This window comes from Macaca mulatta, chromosome 1 (genome assembly GCF_049350105.2).
Source record: "Macaca mulatta isolate MMU2019108-1 chromosome 1, T2T-MMU8v2.0, whole genome shotgun sequence".
NCBI lineage: Eukaryota > Metazoa > Chordata > Mammalia > Primates > Cercopithecidae > Macaca > Macaca mulatta.
This window is the reverse complement of record NC_133406.1, coordinates 44,255,445-44,277,839: the sequence shown is the minus strand read 5'-3', so window position 1 is coordinate 44,277,839 and position 22,395 is coordinate 44,255,445. Positions and strand designations below refer to the sequence as shown.

Below are 22,395 nucleotides of genomic sequence, written 5' to 3'. Positions count from 1 at the left end.
ATGAAGAGGAAGATTGAGGAAAACGGAACAGTTGATTCACAACTGCATATGCCAAAAAGGAATGGGAAGAAAAATGAGAGCCAATTTGGTCTATTATCTTCAATGGAGTGATGGCTAAACTCTGATGTTGATAACTTTCAGCATCAGGTGTCTGCTGAGTGTCTCTAAGCTCATTCGAATTCATTTAATAAGTGATTAGACTGGTAGGGTTAACTTTACAAATCTGCTTATGGTGAGCATTGAGTTGTTCATGCTTATTTCATTTTTTGTATAAGGAAAGGTAAACTGTATTTTCAAGGTATGTTGTAAGATTTGCACTAAGAATCACAAAGAATCAAAAAACTTAGAATCACATAGCAAGAGTAGCAAATATATAATGCATCCGTTTTTAACAGGCAAGTAATGGGTATCACAGGACCAGAATAACCTCTGCTCTATTTACTGTCTTCTTTGGAAAGAACCCCAGAACCAACCTTTTGGTTCCCCCAACTATTTATTGCCCTAATAGTCAAGCGGTAGAAGACAAAGAGTTGGCCAGAACTGAAGTTCATTTTCTCTAAATTGGTTGTTCACAACCAAGAATATTATTTTCCTCACAAAACGTTTTTTTAAATAAGAAACAAAATCTTGCTCTATCACCCAGGCATGAATGCAGTGTGTGTCACAGCTCACTGCAGCCTCAGACTCCTGTGTTCAAATGATCCCCCTGCCTCAGCCTCCCAAATTGCTGGATTACAGGTGCATGCCACCATATCCAGCTGATTTTTTTCAAAATTTTTAATAAAATTTTAATTAATCTTGCTATGTTGACCAGGCTGGTCTCAAACTCGTGGGCTCAAGCCTGCCAAAGGGTTCGGATTACAGGTGTAAGCCACTGCCCCCAGCCTTACAAAACTTAAACAGTCATCACACCACCTTTCATCCTAACTATATCTTCTTTACATTATTCAAGCCAGGATGCCTCTGGGGCTGGGTTTTGGCCATTGTCTCTGAACCCTCTTCAGTTTTCCCATCGTTTGTAAACTATTAGTCTTTGAGAATAAAAAATAATTTGTTCTCATTTTTCTACATATTCTCACACATTTTTAAGGGAAAGGTTTCAGAAAACACTAAAATAACCCTCCAAAAATGAGAAAAACAATGTTTATAGAATTTCTACTTCCAGTTCAAAATTTCATCTATATTGTTAAGACTCTTAATATTCTTCAAAATTGCTGAGGACCCCAAAAGGGCTATGATTATGTAAGTTATATCCATTGATATCTATCATATTTGAAATTAAAACAGAAAATTTTAAAAAATCACATTGAAAGAGGCAATTCACAAACACAGACATATAAGTGGCCACTATGAAAATTGCTCAACTTTGTTCAAGAAAGAAATGTAAATTTAAACAAGATACCATTTTCGTATAACAAGTATCCAAGTTGTTGGATTTGTTGTCGTTTGCTCTGTTTGATGATGGCACCCAGTATTGACATAGAAAACTCTACTCTCTTATATTGCTCATAAGTAGATACCATATTCCTCAAGAGCAAAATGTTAAAAATAATCATTAGCATTCCATGAGATTTTGCTAAGTATTTTAAAGAATCCTCAAAATACCCAATTATTATTGTTTCTATTTTACAGTTGAGAAGACAACATTTTAAGGAGATAACGTAATTGGATTACCGTCTCACAACCTGTAAGTAGTAAAATTTTTGATAGAACCTAGAAAATAAACTTTTAAGAATCTACCATAAGGAAATAAACAAAAATATATGCAAACATCTATATAAAAGGATCTAGATGAAAATATTATTTATAATAGTAGAAAATTGTTATCAATCTAAATATCCAACAATTATTTATAATAGTGGAAAACTAATCTAGCTAAGTATCCAACAAGATATAATTGGCCAATACAACCTATATACAGACTAAAAATTTCATATAGTAAGAACCGTACTCTTTTGTTCATGGATAGATTGCCATTACTTGCATTATACACAGTAGGGACTTAATATTTTTTAAATAAGTGAATACAAAATAATGCATGGTTATTTAAAAATCATGTTTTAACAATGTATTTCATGAATGAAGGAGAAGTATGTTACAAAACAGGATGAACAGTGTGATCACAATTTTGTAAAACTACATGTATGTATAGAAACATACCTAGATGTACAAACATGTATATACATGAACTTCTTGTCTGTCTGTGCTGATGCATACTGGGTACTCAATAGATATTTGTTGATTGAATTAATGATTGCATTACATTTTAAAAGCACCTTGGGGGAAATAATAGGTAATGTTTTCTTTTTCTTCCTTGCAATTTTCTATATTTAACAAAATCTTAAACAGTGAGAGTGATTTATCTTTATAATAAACAATAATATTATAAAAACTAATCATTCTGGGAAATGTCATTAGGAATTTTGGAATAAAAGTAGTAAATATAGACAACCCACAATCCAATAAAAAATAACTTGCATCTGATTTTCTTATTATGTTTCACTTACTGCATTCAGCAATAAAAACAACAGATGTTACAGAAAAATGTCAAGCATAATATTGTACAGTTAATTATTATTGGGGTTGAGTCTAGAACTCAGGTTACTTGGTTTCAGGCAAGCAGTTTTTTCCATTACACCAAGTTGCTTGGAGTTCTAGAATACCAATGAGTAAATGACTATGTGGGTGCTGCAAAATCCACTGTTAGTTCCTTACTTATAAGTAAAATGATTTTCTAATTAATCATTTTATATTATCAGAAAATTCCAAAGTTCTAAGAAATACTGCATTTTCATGTAATATGAATTGTCTTTGGGGATTTGTGAACTTTTAGAGGTGTTTTTAAATTCGTGTGTGTTGGAATGGCATAATGTGCATTATTCTAGGGAGGAGTCCATACCTGTCACAAGATTGTAAAAGTGTCTTTGATGAAACAAAAAAAAGAAAGAAAGAAAAAGAACAGAAAAGAAAGAAAGAAAGAAAGAAAGAAAGAAAGAAAGAAAGAAAGAAAGAAAGAAAGAAAGAAAGAAAGAGAGAGAGAGAGAGAGAGAGAAAGAAAGAAAGAAAGAAAGAAAAGGTTAAAAACTAAAGCTATAAAATCTGGAGCAAGAAGGAGGAAAAAACTGATGGTAAATAAAAGCAAACAAGAGGAAAGGGAACCACAACTAATTCTGTCTTCCTCTTTTTTATTCCTGGAATATATTTTTTAATATGCAGATGATTCGATTTTATGACTGCTTTCTAAGCACTAGCACTAGGAAAGATAATGGGTTAAAAACATAAGCCAAATAACCTCTATGGAATGAACATTTTCAGTTGCTAAAAATCTATTTAATAATTTTTCTTTTCCTAATTAAATGTAAATGCAAAACACTTCAGAATAACTTACTTTTTTTTTTTTTTTTTTGAGACAGAGTTTCGCTGTTTTCGCAGGAGTGCAATGGCGGGATCTCAGCTCACTGCAACCTCCACCTACCGAGTTCAAGCGATTCTCCTGCCTCAGCCTCCCAAGTAGCTGGGATTACAGGCACCTGCCACCATGCCTAGCTAGTTTTTCTATTTTTAGTAGAGATGGGGCTTCACCACGTTGGCCAGGCTAGTCTCGAACTCCTGACCTCAAGTGATCCCCCGCCTCGGCCTCCCAAAGTGCTGGTATTACAGGCATGAGCCACTGCGCTCAGCCAGAATAACTTACTTTTTTAAAGTATGTTAAAAAGATGCAATGTCTTATCTCAAAGAATATGCTTCCCCTACGGGAAGTTTGTAAAAGTCCTTTGAGCAAATGCACATTAAACACTTCTCTATGCATTTCACAATTATTGCTTAATTTAAAATTTAACTCTTCCGGAGATAATGAAAGAAGTAAATACCTGTTTCTTATCCCAACCTCTAACTTGATTGGCAAGGTGTAGGAACCTCTAGAAGGTAATATTAAAATTCTTAACAGAGCTTGTTTCACTACAATCCTCTACAAATATCCCTTGAGCCACAATTCCAAATTTAAACAACAAAGAGAAACAAAAATACAAATCTTCCTTGAACCCAAATCATATTGGCAAATATAACTTCAGAATTGACACCCATTCAAACAGTACGCCTCTAATATTCTCCATCTGCCTTAGCTGAATAAATGCTGACATCATCAACCCATATAAGGAGTATTTCTTGTTCTGGTTTTGGAGGTGAATTTATTTTTAAGACTAAAATGATTATAAACTGTAGGAGACAGAAACATTCATCCACTGATACTTCAAAGGCAAATACCTTTTTTCTGTTTTTTTTTTCTTTTTTTTTTTTTGAAACAAAATTACTAAAATATCCACACTCAAATTTTAACTATGTAATTTGATCAAATCTTTTCAAGTATCTAGTTTTGAGCTTTTTTTTTTTTTCCTCCTGGCAAGCCAAGTAACTTAGGGGTATGGTGGATCATCAGAACACCAGTCCGTTTACAGTTAATTTTTCAATCCTCTTTCTTTCGCATAATTCTGCAAAATATTGACTAGCCAGGAAAGCGTCCCATAAGTAACCAAAATGATCAATTTTTAGAAATTAAAAGTTAAGTGAGTCAACAGTCTCTCTCTAGGGCTGTCAAACAGCACAGCATGCTGCTGCTCAAGTTTGGGGATCAGCAACCACTGGGTGTCATCACGTGGAACGCTAATAAGCGCCACCTCATTGCCGTTTGAAAGCTGATTTTCTGGGACTCCAACCCAAAGAAACACCTTAATCTTAGACTCCACAGTGCATTTAGATCCAGGAAGGCAAATGTAAGTGGGTTAGAAGAAAACTGAAGTCCCTAATCTGTGTTTTATTTCAAAAGGCAGAGGACATGCTGACTTTTTAAAACAGTGAGGTTTCCCCTCCGTCCTTTCTTCCTTCCAAGTAAACTATCAAGTAAAAGCTAAGGAGGGTGGGAGAGAGAAGTGGAGCAGGGGAAGAATAAATATATTGCTTACAGTTCCCAGAATTACCTGACAATCTTCAGGCTCCTCAATGCCTCTAGCTTTCTGTTAGAATCCTTTTTCAGCTCCGGACCTAGAGAAAGTCTTATCCTGGGTAGGAGGGGCTAAAATGTGGGCTGGTCGCCTTGCGCTTTTGCAGAAGTTTTAAGGTGGAATTAAAGAGGAAGCGGGAGAACGCTCTCTTCTCATAGAAGCTAGTACTGTAAATGTCAGTGCTTAGTTATTAGAACCAGGAGTTTGAAGTCAGAAAATATGCTTAAATAATATGTAAATTAACCAGTCCTAAATTCCATGAGTGCTGTCGTGGATTTCTGTGTGTGTGATGTGTGTGTGGGTGTGTGTGCGTGCGCGCTCGCGTCTGAAATTACTACTTGTCCTTAAGCAGTAACTACTTCCTCCTTTTTTCCAAAGGAGAACAAAATTGAAAAGACCGTGAATAACCTAGAGCATTTTTCATTATTTAAAAAGGCAAAGTTTATAACAAACTCCAAATATAAAAATGTACATTTTTTTGAAATGAATATCAGGCCACTTTAAAAATCAAATCTGTTCAAATATTTCTACTCCAGACTCAGAATACTCGTGTTGATAATAATTTCTTTGTAAATTTAAGATTAAAAGCATACCAAATAATGTAATATATATGTTGAGATTTAGGGAAGAAAATGAAATCACACTGAATTGCAAATTTGCAGTGTAAATCCAAATACCTTATAGTACTATAATGAAGAAGCTGCGCTGTTTAAATGTATCCAAATTCCATAAGAATCAATTCATGTCTCTAAAGATTGACATGTTCATTTAGTATATCTTGTTTTGCAAACACAGGATCTTGCTTTTGCCTTTAATTAAATACTGAACTCACTCTCCTAACTCTCTTACATTTTCAAAGAATATAATTTCATTAAATCTTCTGGATTATCTGCTTTCTGTAGCCCAACATTCAACCCTTATTTGTTTTTATTTTTTTCCCCTGAATTCAACCTGGCATATTATAAATCTCTCATTGGTTGTGGCGGAGGGGGGGGGAGCCAGTAAATTTTTTTTAAGAAGGATAGATTTATAATAACAATTTTTCTCTTTCCAAAGAAATCCCTGAATTTCTAGAAAGGAGGTGTATGTTACATAGAGGAGCAGAAAGCACACTGGTAGTTTTCATCTCCTTCCCCCAGACACAATTGGTGAAAGAATCTATACTGCAGGGCATGTTTGTTCTAAGACTCTGGTAAAGAAAGACTCCCTGGAAAAGCAGCTTCACAGTGCTTATGGAGCACCAAAAAAAAGTGCTCTAGTGCTTTTTCGATAATAACAAGTTATAGCTCTCAATATTTCCAGATGATATCCAATAGTGTGTCATGCATTGAAGATAAAAAAATGATTTAAATGCTTTTAAAGAAAATGTCATTATATGTTATGGTTAGGGTTAAAATATGCGGGGAGACGTTTGTCTCTTTCCAGTCTTACTAAATGAGGCTGACTTATCTGCACCTGTATAACGAATAAAGGCTGCTGCAGGTATGTCTTCTCCTCTCTGGAACCAGTGCAGACCAAATCCCATTTACCCATTTTGTGGTTCTGTGGCCTCCTTATCTTACCCATTTTGGCTCACAACTTGTGATCTCACTGTTCACATAGACCTCTAGGTGGATAGTAGAAGTTCAGATTTGCCATCTTCACTTTGTCCAATTTCCTCCAAAAATGTTTTCAGCATTGACCTACTGGCTTCAAAAACCTCTGCTTCCACCTTAGGTAAGATAGGCCCTGACTTCCATAGCGTGCTTCAGTCTATAGCATCAATTAGGTCTGAAGACCCTTCTTCACTTGATTTGTCCATCAACAAAGATTAGTCATCTGGGACTCATCTGAAACTGAGCAATATCACAGCAGCTTATTTGAATCCATTTCTACCATTTGCACTATTTCCAGCTAATAAGTTTCATACAGTTTGCTACTTATTTTCCACATCTTTAAAATTTTAGAGAATAATAAACTAAGAACTAGATAAGTAAGCAAAAGGAACAACACCAAAATTGGCCAAATTAACTAACAAAGAATACCTACTTGTCAAAAGCCATGGCTCAAAAACCCCAGGGGGCTGGGAGGGGGAACCCTGAAGTTTGTATGATTGATCTTTCTTTCTTTCTTTCTTTCTTTCTTTCTTTCTTTCTTTCTTTCTTTCTTTCTTTCTTTCTTTCTTTCTTTCTTTCTTTTTAATTATACTTTAAGTTCCAGGGTACATGTGCACAATGTGCAGGTTTGTTACATATGTATACATGTGCCATGTTGGTTTGCTGCACCCATTAACTCATCATTTACGTTAGGTATTTGTCCTAACACTGTCCCTCCCTCTACCCCCCACTCACGACAGGCCCCTGTGTGTCCCTGCCCTGTGTCCAAGTGTTCTCATTGTTCAATTCCCACCTATAAGTGAGAACATGCAGTGTTTAGTTTTCTGTCCTTGTGATAGTTTGTTCAGAATGAATTTCCAGCTTCATCCGTGTCCCTGCAAAGGACATCAACTCATTCTTTTTATGGCTGCATAGTATTCCATGGTGTATATGTGCCACATTTTCTAAATCCAGTCTATCATTAATGGACATTTGGGTTGATTCCAAGTCTTTGCTATTGTGAATAGTGCCACAATAAACATACATGTGCATGTGTCTTTACAGTAGCATCATTTATAATCCTTTGGGTATATACCCAGTAATGGGATTGCTGGGTCACATGGTATTTCTAGTTCTAGATCCTTGAGCAATCGTCACACTGTCTTCCACAATGGTTGAACTAGTTTGCCCTCCCACCAGCAATGTAAAAGTGTTCCTGTTTCTCCAGATCCTCTCCAGCATCTGTTGTTTCCTGACTTTTTAATGATCACCATTCTAACTAGTGTGAGATGGTATCTCATTGTGGGTTTGATTTGCATTTCTCTGATGACCAGTGATGATGAGCATTTTTTTCATGTGTCTGTTGGTTGCATAAATGTCTTCTTTTGAATGATTTTTCTTTCTTTATACGGAGCTGTTTTCTGTTGTCTTTTTTACTATTTCCAATTCACCTATCCTGTGCTCTAACTATATGAAGCTGCTTTGTTTCCCATGAACTTGAACAAAGGTAATGAGATACTATATGAGAGTTAAATCCGGATAGAAAATGAAGATGATCAGCCAGCATAGGGTACTAAGAGAGAGTTGAATAGAGAATCTAATCCAGATTGCAGATAAACTCAGAAAATGGTTACCAATCAACTAATTTACTTATAATAATGTATCCTTCTATTCCATAGGCTATGCTTGAGTCTTCTGGTCCAACTATTTTTATAGTAAAATAATAAATTGATATTTTTGCTACTTATTTGTATCTATGACTATAATTTACATTAATCATTCCTCCTTTCATGTATTAACAAAATTAATCAGGTTAGTAAAATAGTAAGTCAAAGAAAATGATTTTCTCACATTGTCAAGTTTTCTGGCATCCCACTAATTGACCTCTACCTTTCATTCAAACTAACACAGAGACTATTCTCCTTGCACATCGAATTCCACTAGAATAATCCTACTCATCCTGCAAGGCTTAGCTCAATTACTATCTTGTCTGGAAAATTTCCCTACCCTCTTCCCTCTCCAGTAGAATTCATTATTCCACTTGTATAAGAATGCTCATTAGAGCATTGACAATGTATTATACTTGGCTATACAATTAAAAAATATTTTATATTCCATCAGGGCATGAGGCAAGTATTTTTCATTTTAATAAGCTCTCTTTTCACCTGAAGTTTATAACACATTAGGAGCTCAATGGACATTTGTTGAATTTGTTTTTCATGGTATCAGGGTCAAAGACATCTTAAACCTGACACCCGAATAACACTCTGCCGCTGCCATCGCCATCATTACTAAAGAATAGACATTTTTTTAATGCCCTCCAATACACACACTGATAAATTACTGACAATATAAAACTAGCAAGAAGTAAGGGTGAAATGGACCCTAATTAAAATGTATTTACCACGAATTTAAAAATTAGATGTTATGATGAAAGTACAGCTCTCAGAAGAGCGTATCTGTGAACAATAAGACCTATATTTTAATAGCTAAATATCTACTAGTAGTTACACCTACATTTGCAAAGATCTTTTGACCTAAACAATGGAAGCAATAATTTTCTCTTCCTTTGAATTGAATGCATTAAACAAATTATTGCTGCTTAATTAAACTTTTCCCTCCTTTTTTTATATATTAAGAAAACTATAACAAATAAAGTACTACTAATATTGACTGTTACTCTTTATATAGAGCCTATAATGGGCCAGGTACTTGTGTTAGTACTACATTTGTTGTGTCACTAACCATTGTATTCATGAAATGAGACATTATTATCTTTATTTAGAATCCCGATATTAAGTAAGCATATAAAATTTGTAGTGAGGCTAGGATTTTAATCAAGTCTGTCCAACTCCAAAGCCCACAATTTTTCTAGTGTATCACACTGTCTCATAGCAAGTTTTGTTTGGCCACCTTTTCAGCCTTGTCCCAAGTCAACCAAATCTCTGACTGTTAGGGAGCAGTGGTAGTGGAGTTACTAATAGATCATTAAAGCCTCCATTATCCTAAGCACCCAAGCTAGGAACCTTCTACTATTCTCTTCCACATCAGCAATGGTCACAGTCTTGCCCCTTTTCTTCCTTCATCCCACCCAACTCCTTTATTTATCTTCTGGTTTCTATCTTCAAATGTTTATATCTGCATTTTTCCTGTCCATTTTACTATCAAAATATTAACTTGTACTCTTGCTTTATTATTACTTACATATACTACCATATGATCTTTACTCCTGCATCTCCTTTTCAGTCTTAAAATCATCCTAGGCTTCACTAACAGATAGACCTTCCTACAAGTCAGGTCATTTCACTGCCCTACCCATATCATCCACTTTTCTATACTACCTGTTGATTTATATTACTACGCTTTTAAAATACCTCTTCTCCTTTTGCAGATGAAGTAGATGTAAAAATTAAATCAGAATACTCTCAGATTTTATCACAAATTACAAATAGTCATGCTGTCAACAATAAATATGACTTAACACACATTAGAAAATTTTAGCTACAGACAAACCATGTTCAGGACCTTTTGGTAAAACTGGGTTTTCCTAATTCATTTTACCTACTTGTGGCAATAATTTTACATGTCGTTTTCTGCTCTCGAAGTGCCCTCTAAATTTGGTAAAGCAAATGCATGTCTAGTTTTAGTAATTCTGTAGGAATGGGCATGAGCTCAATTACTCACCCCAGAAACTGACTGGCAGGCACTTTGTAGGGTTTTAAAAATACTTATGCTCTTGGAATTTAAATGTACTGACAACAGTGAGAAAGACAGAGCCTGTGTCCTTTGCTTTGAGGTAATCCTGAGTAGGAAGAATTACTGCTAAGTGAATTTCCAGTGCCTCCCATGTAGCTGAGCTCTGATAGATGTCAGTAGAGGATTTTTATAGAACATTTTGTTGTCTAGGGCTAAGATAATAACATCATTCCTATGCTTATATTTATAAAACCAGTGACTGAGCAGCTTCAAAAGCTCCTTGCTATTTGATTTTTCAAATACATTGTCAGATCCAACAGTTTCTCTTTGGAAAATTTATCTTCCTTCATTCCCTATATATATGTCATCTATCTCTGATTGGAAACACAACAAAGCAAAACAAGTAACTCTTAATCTTCACCTAAATAACAAAGATAATCACATACCAGGATTTAATTTCATTACATTTATGATCTGGCCTTAGATTCCATAATTTATCCCAAGTTTACTTTTTAGGGTAGAGTATAATTTGAGACAATTCATAGCAACAATTCTGAAAGCTGCTATGCAAAAAAAAAGCAAAAATATTAATTCTGAACAAGTTTACTCCACATTAGCAAAATGATCCAACTGATTTGCTCATGTAAATGGAATAATTAAGGAAAACATGAAAAATACAACAAGTTTAAATATTTCTTAAATATCCTACTGTGATGGTTGAGTTTTACATGTCAATTTGATTGATCTAAGGGATGCCCAGATGAGTGGTAAAATATTATTTCTAGATGTTTCTGTAGGATTTTACAGGAGAAGATTAGCATTTGAATTAGTAGACTGAGTAAAGAAGACTTGCCCTCACCAATGTGAGCCAGCATCATCTAAACTGTTGAGAGCTTGAATAAAAGAAAAAGGCAGAGGAAGGACAAATTCTCTTTCTCTCCTCTTCAGCTGAAGGCATCCATTTTCTCTTGTCTTCAGACACTGGAGACTTTGGAAGTTGATATTTACAATAGCTACTCCCAGTTCTCAAGCCTATGGGCTTGGGCTAGAAATTATACTATTAGCTTCTCTGGTTCTCAGGCGTTTGAACTCAGACTGAATTACACCACTGGTTTCCTGGTTGTCCAGTTTGCAGACAGTGTATCATGGAACTTTTTAACCTTCATAATCCCATGAACAAATTCCCATAATAGCCTCTTATATGTGTGTGTGCATATGTATATGTGTGTGTCTGTGTGTGTGTGTGTATTCTATTGGCTATGATAGAATGTGTATATATGTGTATGTGTGTATACATACATTCTATTGGTTATGAATATACATATACATATGCTATTGGTTATGATTCCCTAGAAAACCCTAATACACCTATTGAGATATTTTTACATCCCAGCAAACAATAGAATTGTCCAAGAGCTGAATTTAAAATAAAAGATGAATATTCTAGAGTTGCCTATCCATTTTTGCTTATAACTTGCTACAGTTAAAGAAAGCACTGCAATGTCAGATAATATTGTGATTTATCACTAAGATATTAAAAAGAGGTTATGATACTTTTGCTCTAAATCACAGTCTAAAATGACAAACTCCCTTTCACTTGGCTCTCTAAATAGTTCCATTTTCCTTAATAGCCATTCTGATATTTGTATTAAACATGAGTAGCAAGGTTTAGGTTATATATGATCATTTATTTTGGAATGTTCCACCAACTCTCACACAGTACTCTCTTTGGATATGATATTTGCTTAACAAATATTACCGATTCACTCGATAAATCATACATTTATTTGATCATTTATTCACAGTGATGCTTAAAAGCCTGTGATAGGAAAACCTTTAGAATTTTATAATGTGTCTTCTGCTTCTAAGTCCTCAAAGAGTCACATGTGAGTGCTTAGGGAAGTCCTCCTAGTATATGGGTGACATATACTGGAACTGTGTGTGACTTCTGGAATAAGCTAGAGTTATAGATCAGGTACTGGCAGCATGACAACAGCCTACAGTGTTACCATTCCACTATAAAAATAGGAAACCATTGACTCTAAGAAGATAGGTGATTTATCCAAAATTAAACATCAGAGGAGGTCAAACCAAGCCTTTGACTTCAATTTACTTATCTCTTTCTCTAGCCATTTCCCATTGCCTACTCACAAATAAATAAATTGAGCATTAGAAGTCAATTTGCAAAGTGTTAAAACAGAGATTTAAACTCAAGTTTTCCTGATTTCAAAGCCCATAGTGTTTGTTTGTTTGTTTGTTTACTTCACCATTTTGCATAAGCAGGACTTAACCCAATAACAGTGTTCACGCAGTTTTAAAATATGTAACGAATGATGAAGGAAGCAAGAAGTTTAAGCTTCTGAAAAAAATCTCTTCTTGGTATACTAGTAAGAGATGTGCTTGCCTTACTCTTCTCCGGGTTAATATTAAACTTACAAACCTTCTTAAACCTGCTTTATGCAGAGATGGCATTACATTTTCCTGTTACCAAAGCTTTCTTCCACCAGAGGAATGAACAAGGAATAAAGTTAAAAGGGAATCATTACTTATCAACTTTTCTTATAACCTATTACTTCTCTTTGCTTCTATTTGTAAAGACAAAAATACAATGCCTACTATACGAAACAAACATGTTTTCAGAAATGTTCACTTGATCATTATTTTCTAAATAGTTTCAATCTAAATGAATACATACACAGCTATTTTATGTGTATATTCTTTAGAAAAATTGTAAGTCAGGGAAGTCTTAAAATAGGAGGTTTTCAGTTTCTGTTCCTATTCTGAGGCCACGTTCAGCATCTTTTTATGAAAACATAATGACTCATGAGAGTGGTCATCAAGGCATTCTGCTGGGGTACATTTCCAAAGCTAACGGCCATCATGCAAAGGAATACTCGCTGAGGAACATCTGCCCTCTTTTAATGAATAAGCAACTATTAATAATATGGCTTCTTTGTGAATAGGGAGGGTAACCCTCCTTCTAGTCTATCCTAAACAGCTCAGCTGTGGAATTAAGGCATATTTCAAGTTCTTTATTGTTACTGGGGATGCTTGGTTCACAGGTAAAGGCTGTGCCAATTTTCATCCCATCTCTGCTATAGTTAGAGCTGGGTTTACAAAATTTAGTATCTGTAACATTATTTATGTAACAAAATGTTGTAAGTTTGTGGACAAACTAAAAAAATGAGAAAAATCATATACACAATAATGATATTAACCATCTTTTCAGAGGAATTCTAAAGTTTACCATTTACTGTGAGATTATGGATTTAAACATTGGTGTTAAAATAGCATTCCAAATTTATATATGAATTATTTTGGTTTTGTTTATTGGCGGGTGAAGGAGGGAAAAGATCTCCTGATCCCTGATATCCAAAAGTCTGGGATTCATGGCTTAAAATCTTTTTCAGAAAAGCTAGGAAATGTATACTCTCTTAAAACTCTTTTTGCAGTACAAATGTTTTCAACCTCATAAGGAGTGTGATCATCAAGAAGCAAGACTTCATTAGATTGCATAATAATGTGATAAATCATTATCCCAAACTCCCATTTTCTGTCTCTTCAGTTAATAAAATCTGCCAGACAGCATTTCCTTACTGCGCAGATTTAGAGCAATCCGACATATTTTTCATCACACACACACACACATATGGGCTCCCCTCTTTTCCTCATTTTCCCTCCATATCTTTTTCTAACAGTAGGCAGTATGATCATTACCACTTTAGTACACAAGTATCTTATCACTTTCCTTCCAGGAGTCGCCAATTCGTTTAGAATGCTACCTGTTCTCTTTAACATGGTCTCAAAATATCTGGTCCCAGCCTGATCCAAGTCAGCCTCACCTGTTTCTCCTTATTCCAGGGTAATACTGTATTTCTTTCGATTTCAAGAATATCCCATACTCTTTCCTATCTAATTACTTTCACACATAGTCCATTCCTTTCCCACCAGCTCTGCTTTGCTGATGCCTGCTTGACTTTCAATTTTCAATTTAAAGGTGACTTCCTCCTAAAAGGTCTTACCATGTCATCATCCCCCTTTCCTCTGCCCAAAGTCTAGCTTCTGTCCTTTTGCTCCATTTCACCTGTAATTCTCCATCTTAAAACTTCTCATCACTTATACAACACTTACATTTCTTACCAGTTTTATAGTCTAGACAATAAGCTCTGGGAGGGAAGGGACTAGTTTGTGCTCTGTTGTATAAGCAATTCCCAACATGATGCCTGCACATGTTAATAATTGGTTTTCAATAAATATTTTCAAATGAATGAATCTCCTCTACTTAGTATTCTAAGCCCTTTTTTTCCTCTTGTGGTTTTAAAATTCTGGATAGTAGACTCAATAGTTCACCTCAATTAATTCCAAAGGCAATGTGATGAATCGACGCCACATTGCTTGGGAAATTCGCCAATTTCCAAAGCTGTATTCTGTATTTAATATATGATAATGTGCTTTCCTCTAATGCTTCTCCTTTGTGTTACCCAATTATGCTCCCTAGTTCTGGTTGAGCTTTTTTTTTTTTTAAGATAAGGCATGATGCTTGAATTCTGGGTCGTAATTAACATAAACTGGTATGCTGCTATTTATCGTATCAATTTTAAAAATGAACTTTGAAGACTCTAACATACTTGAACTTGATGATTGAGGACAGCAGGGTTTCTTGGCCATTTATGAAGGGTGTGACACACTGAAATCATTAAAATTAGGGTAAACAGATGAATTTTATCAAATGATTGCTATAGAGGAAACCACAACAGAAAACTGATCAGCCCCATCCTGAGCATTTTAAAAAATACCAGTTGGTTATGTTGAGCAATGCTTACTGAAACCAAAAAGCAAAATCACAAACATTTCCAGGCCTTGAAAACAAAACAAAAAATGCACTTTATATGTACAAAATCTGGAAAAGGTTTCTAATTATATACATATATATACACATACATTTATGTATATATGTACACATTTATACATCCAGAAATGGTCTCTTTCAGGGCCAATTTTGAAATAAGAAGATGAAAGGAAAGAGAGAGTTAGACAGAAGAAATAAGTGGCTCTAATTCAAGGAAGTTTACGAATTTAGAGAGGACCATGATCCTTGAGATCACCTAAGAAAACTCTTACTTGCTGGTAAGGTGAGGAACTGAGACATGGATTGTGCACTGATCTGCATTCACCCATTTCACGATTTTTAAATGGACATTAGAATGTTTAAAATTTGTAATGGACGTTAAGCAGCGTTTAGCCCTTCCTTAAATTAGATGTCGTGCCAAATTCTCTAATGCTCTTGAAATCCATGGGCTCATATTCCTGAAGTTATATTTGAATGAACTCTTCCCTTGTTATTTCACATCTAATGAGATTTTAAGTTCCATCATTTTATCCTACTCAATATCACTTAAATTATTTTTTCTTCTTTTCTATTTCCAGGGCCCCCACCCTATTCTTCATAACTCCACAACTGGAGGATGTCATAAACTCCTCACTGGTCTCTCTGTAATTCAGCCTCTAATAAGTAGCCAGAGTAGTAAGAATAACTATCTCAAGAATCATTTTCATCATAATATATTACATTAATCCTACCACTCACAAGCTTACATGGCTCTTCATTGCCTACAAAATCAAAATAAGTTCATAGCAATCAAGAACTGTCTGCCCTCCAGCAGGAAATGTTCCTTTCTTCACACACACACATTAAAGTGTTCAACCTCATCCACTCTGTGCACTGGCAAATTGGATAGAATATGTTGGTAGTGGGAAGACTTCAACGTTGTTTCCCATCCTTGCCTATCATCAGATGTATGACCTTGCTGCTACCTTTTATCCATTCTGAGCTCAAGTTTATTCATATCTAAAGGGTATATGTGTTTACTTGCTACCACATTGACTTACTCTGAAAACTAATAGACATAATTTAAGTAAAGCACCTGCCATATATTATATATATTTGTACATTTTAACTATTACTATTTTATATATTTGCTCTGCCTAATTTCACAAAGGATTTGAGTAAACCATTATGTATGCTTTCATTCATTTATGCAATCAATAAACACACACTGAGGACTTTTTCATTTTAGACACTATGTTAGTTACTTGGGATACAAAGAAGAATACGACATAGGCCTTCAGCCTGAGAAACCTCACACAGGCGCAACATATAAAAATACAAACATAAAGCAATGTGATTATCTAGGAAAAGCAATACACTGTGTATTAGGGGACTGGTAAGTAAAGACTCCTAACCTGCCAAGATTTGGGAGCTGGGTCAAGGAATATGGGACACAATTTCAATCAGTGGGCAAAGATGAGTAAAACCTATGAAGGCAAAGAAAGAAGACAGAAGGCTATCACAAGTAGATGAATAGAATACTATAATAGCCATTATTATTATTATCATTATTAATTATTAAAGGCCTACATTGGAAAACATTGCCTCAGTTCCAAGCTAACTTCTGGTTACCTTACTTATAGCAAATTGTGTATTAAATTCTAACTTTGCCCCAGTTTATCTGTGACTGAGTCCTTACAACTACGCCCACACCTTGGCCCCTGGCCCCTGGCGCTGTCCTCTCTGAGCTAGTTCTTAGCTTCTATATACCTCAGAATAGTGTTTTAAGTTCCTGAAGTTCTTCCTTTTTGGGCTCCTTATTCATCTTGCCTGCTTACCCATTTTGTTTCTTGTCTTCTCCTTGACCACACTGGCCTCCCGGGGTTTTGAGTTTAGCCGGTCTTCTGGGAATAGTTCCACCAGACTAGGATCTTCCCAACCACACACCGCTGTGTGTATGACTTCAGGTCTCAGTTTAAATGCCACCTCTTCAAAGAGCATTTCCCTACCCACTTCCTTTCCTCACCCCCAAATTTGAAAGAACAAGTCAGTCTCTTTCTTCCATTATTATTCACTTTTATTTTTTGCATTGCAACTGTTATATGGTGATTTTCTCATTTGTTTCTTTGTTATCTGTTTATTTTCTGATTCCTTCTGCTAGGATATAAGTTATATACGGTTTGGGACCTCATCTCTTTTGCCTAGCACACTTCTTGTAACATAATAAATGATCAACAAACATTAGATTGATGAATGAATAAGTGAATCACTACCTCTACTCTGCCAGCTGACTCCTGACCATAAATTTTGGCCTTACAGACTCTCATAGCCACTAGATTTCTGTTTCACTAGACTCTTAGTTTTAAAATCTCAAGACCTGCCCATTGGTTGTCACACAAGTCCCTATATCCACACGAGCCTAAATTCAAGGTTATTACCATCTCCATCCCAACCCTTAACTCATATTTTATTGATCAGCAATTTGACCCTCTTTTTACTTTAGCTAACAACATTTAATTGTCATCCTTCAACCAAATTTACTAATAGCATGAACTATTACCTAGACTTAACTATAGGATTATAATTTATTTCCATTATTACCTTAAGGTTCTGGTTTAAAATTCCACTATTCTCAACATTTTTCTCTAATCACCTTCTAAGAACAATTTCTTGTCATTAGGCCCTTTATCACTTTATTCAAGCTGAACTAAATTGTAATTATTACAGTGTTGATTTTATTTTTTAATGTCACTGAACATAGATATTTCTTTTCCCTAGCTATACAGTAAGAGTTTTAAATTAGAGATTACTATTTTCTTAATCCTTATATTTATCTTCCATCACAGTTTCACGATTTCTCCTCAGGAGATAAAAAGCAAACACTTTCAAACAAAATTGTATCCCAATTGTGACTGACATTATACAACTTCGTTGTGACTAATCAGAGTGGCTGAATTTCACCAACTCCCAAAGCTCCTCACGTCTTCACTGTAATAATTGTGTATTAGCTTGTATTTCTTATGTAAAGAAACTCCTTTTCTTCTCCTCAACCAAGACAGTGGGCTCCTTGAAGGCAAAAGCCACCTCAATGATTATGTATTAGCAAAACTCGTTCTCTTCTCTTCAACCAAGACAGTGAGCTCCTTGAAGGCAAAAACCACAGCTCATTCATCTGTGACTCTCTAATAGCTAACACATTGGTTGGCATATTGCAAGGGTTTAACACAACTCTATTAAAGACCTAAATAAATTAATTGTATTTCCAAAGGTATTGTGGAGCACAGTTTAGATCTTTCACTCCACCAGTATCCTGGAATGTGACACGGAAGTACTGGCTCAATGATCAGGTGCAGATGGGTTTGCTGTGGACCCTGTGCTTCAGTACCCAGATGTAAAGGGTGCAACGTTCTTCTTAACTTTCTTTCACTTGTTCTTGCAGAATGTCCGTTCTTTCCTCAATGGAAAGAAAATTTGATTTGTAATATTTTAAATGCTTTTTCAATTTATGTGGCTCAAAGCCTTGTAATCTATTCTTCTATATCTGGTAGCAAAGCAAAAGGAAGAACCGGTTGTGTGTTTGGACTTAGAAGAATTGATCGTATATTGTAGCAAAGAAGGAAAGAGGTGAAAATGATATGCTCCTGAGCAGGATGCTAAAGCAGCCAGGTCTTAGGAACAAAGGAATCAGAAAACAAAGGAGGGACTGACTCACTTCCATCATTTAAAAGGCAGAGGATGAGAATTAGGTAAGGCTCAAAGTCAGAGAGGAATTAATAACAGCTTTTACTTGAGAATAAGTTAAGAGTTTTAAGTTAAGAGTTGGACCAGTGAACTCTTAACTTACGGCTCATTACCTTTCCCTGATTTGGTTCCAGCATCTGAAACAAAGTCAAGTACTGCACACAGGGTCAAGTAGGTCCAGGTGTAAAGATTGGAGAAAAACAATAACAAGGAGACAGGCAGGACATCATCTTCTTAGGTGCACTCACAGATTTCATCATACCCATTTAAGTCCTCTGTTTATTAGGCTTATTTACTGTATTTCTGTCTTCTCACATATGTACATACATGTGGTGCTATACTTCTTTTCTTGCCAGCTTATTTCAGCCTATTTTTAACCATATACATTCTCATTGGATAAGAATTTATTATAGTTATGGTATATGCTGATTTGCATCAGCATTTTATTATTGGAAATTTAATAGCATTTCTCATTCTGGAAATGTGTTAATCTCTTTGTGGTTTCTATGTAGTACCACAATCTTTTTTATAAACTGCTAATCCTTCAGTTGATTGAATATTAACAGTGTAACTATATAGATTACATCATTGAATGTTAATAACTGAACTATGTAGATGACTTTGGTTTTAATCTCTTCAATAAAGTTATTTTTGTGTGTGTGAGAGAGAGGTAAGGTACCTTCCCAGAATTTAGCCAAACTTATTTTCTAATACAGTTTCATTTTTCATGTTGATTCATACTTACGTCTTCTCTTTTTTGGTTCATTCCTTCCCTGCAGAATTTTGGCCTCATTCTAAATTCAAGACATAAGAATTATTTATCTTGGAATCTTTTAAAAATTATTGTGGTTTAAAAGATTTCAGTAGCAAGACATTTTCGTCACTGTGAGACAATCCCTCAGAGCAGCATTAGTCTCCACATTGCTAACTCACCATCCTGTATGTTTTTGCCTTAACAAAACAAGTGAAAATCATTCATGGGTTACCACAGTCCTCCTCGTTTTTCTTTCTGTGAAAATTCACATCTATGTCCAATAAGCCTTATTCAACTCTATTACACAGTAATTACTCAGCAGTATTCAAAATAAAGAATGACTTAACACTTCCCTACCAACAGCTCATAAACTAATTGAGGACATAAAAATACACACGCACACGTGCACACACACACACACACAAACACATCTATGAAACAAAAACAGTTATAATAATAAAAGTAATAATAAAATAACACACATTTTTTGAGACAGGGTCTTGCTCTGTTACCCAGGCTTGAAGTCCTAAGCTCAAATGATCTGCCCACCTCAACCTCCCAAGTAGTTGGGACTACCATGGGCCATTGTGCCCAACTTTTTTTTTTTTTTTTTGGAGAGAGGGGATCTTGCTTGTTGTTGCTTGTTGCCCAGGATGGTCTTGAATTCTTGAGCTCAAGCGATCCTACCGTCTCGGCCTCCCAAAGTGCTGGGAATACAGGTTTGAGCCACTGCCCCTGGCCAGTAACAAACACTCTTATGGAGTATGATAATAAGATCATTTTGACTTTGTGAAATGATACCCACATAGGTAATAAAACATTATATCTGGGTGTGTCTGTGAGGGTGTTTCTGGAAAAGATTAGCATTTGAATCAAAGCACCCAGTAAGAAGATCTGCCCTCACATATGTGGGCAGGGATCAGCCAATCCATAAAGAGTCCAAATACAACAAAAAAGTGGAGGAAGAGTGAATTTGCGCTCTCTTGCAGAGCTGAGCCATCCACTTTCTTCTACCCTGGGACTTCAGAGATCCAGGTTCTAGGGCTTTTGGACTCTAGAACTTACACTAGCAGCCCTTAGCTCCCAGACCTTAAGTCTTGGAGTGGGAGGTATACCACAGGCCCCTCTGGCACTCAGCCCTTTGGTCTTGGACTGAATTGCACTACTGGTTTTCCTAGTTCTCCAGCTTGTAGGTGGCATGTCGTGGGACTTCCTGGCCTCCATAATCATGTGAACCAATTGTCATCATAAATCTCTTCCTATATATCTATATACAGTCATCCCTCACCAATCCATAGGGGATCGGTTTCAGGACTTCCCACAGATACCAAAATCTGCAGATGCTCTAGTCACTGATATAAAATGGTGTCATGTTTGCATATAACCTACACATATCCTCTTGTAACCTCTAGATTACTTGTAATACTTAATACAATGTAAATGCAATGTAAATTGTTGTTGTATTGTTTAGGGACTAATGACAAGAAAAAAAATGTCTGTAAATCCTCAGTACACTGTAGTGAAACTACTATGGTTTTTGGAGTGAAGAAGGATATCTAAGAAATTACTCCTATGAAGCTAACATCATAGACATAATCTCAAGCATATTTTTAAAAAATGTTCAAACATATTGAAATGCATGTATATTCCTAAATTTCACCATGGATATCTCCACTGATAACTACCCTTACACTGACAAGACAGTAAACAATAACTTCACAACTCTCTAGCTGAAACTAAATCATAACTAGCCTCTAAAACAATTTATTCATTAATTAGTATATACCTCTAGTCACAACCAATTGTTTCTCCTTAATTCAAAGCAAGTAACTTTTACAATCAATTTCTCATTATCATATTATTGCTATGTTCCGGTTGATTTTCTGCACACAATTGTAGTCCCCATCTTATTTTCTGGAGTCCTAACCTGAAGAGATAATATGTTCTAAAAAAGTACACAATAGATATTTATTGAAACTCTTTGGTCTCAAAAATCACTGACACTCTTAAAAATTTTTGAGACCCTGAAAGAACTTTTGATTATATGGGTTATAGCTATTGTCTACTATAGTTGATATCAAGACAGAACGATTTAAAACAATTGCCCATATATTTGTTTTTAAATAACAATAATAAATCCATTGTATGTTAAACTTAATACACTTTTATGAAAAATAACTATATTTTCCAAACAGGAAGACTTAGGGAGAAGAATGATATTATTGGACATTTTTGCAAATCTCTTTCCTGTGTGGCTGAGTAGAAGAGAGTTGGATTCTTATACTGTTTCTGTATTCAGTCAATTGCAATATATCGTTGTGGTTGAAGTATATGATTCAGAAAATCCAACCTCATGGATATGCCATTGAAGAAAGAGAAGTATTTAACAGCCTTTTTAGAAAATTATCAGTACTCTTTTCTGATACCAATCAAAACTTGGCAAGTGGCAGTTTCTTAAAGGTGAGCTGAAACATGGAATCTTAAACCAAATAGCAATTAACTTTTTGTACTTTTTTACATTAGAATCCATTAGTCTGTCTTGTACTTGGAATAGATCTTTCAACTATGCATGACTTTGTAGCATAATGTGTTCATCATTTGAAAAATATTGGTTCATTTAGTTATGTAAATCTTTAAAATATTGACATATTTCATTTATTTCAGGTTTTTTGTTTGTTTTCTGTCTCTGCTGCTTGAATAAGAGAAATGACACATTTTATTACAGAAAATGAAACATCATGTTTGATAATGTCACTACTAATTTCATCAGGAAAGTCTTTAAGTATTTAGAAGCTATCAAGACCA

At 35.2% G+C, this 22,395-nt stretch overlaps 1 protein-coding gene across 1 annotated transcript in view; it reads right to left on the bottom strand.

The window, feature by feature from the left end:
* PLA2G4A (phospholipase A2 group IVA) overlaps positions 1 to 5,002 on the bottom strand; it is a 147,960-nt gene extending 142,958 nt beyond the window's left edge. The window contains exon 1 of the mRNA XM_015121794.3: positions 4,974 to 5,002. The gene's annotated coding sequence lies outside the window, so the exon portion shown is untranslated. The remainder of the gene's footprint in view (positions 1 to 4,973) is intronic.
* Between the last annotated feature and the right edge of the window lie 17,393 nt (positions 5,003 to 22,395).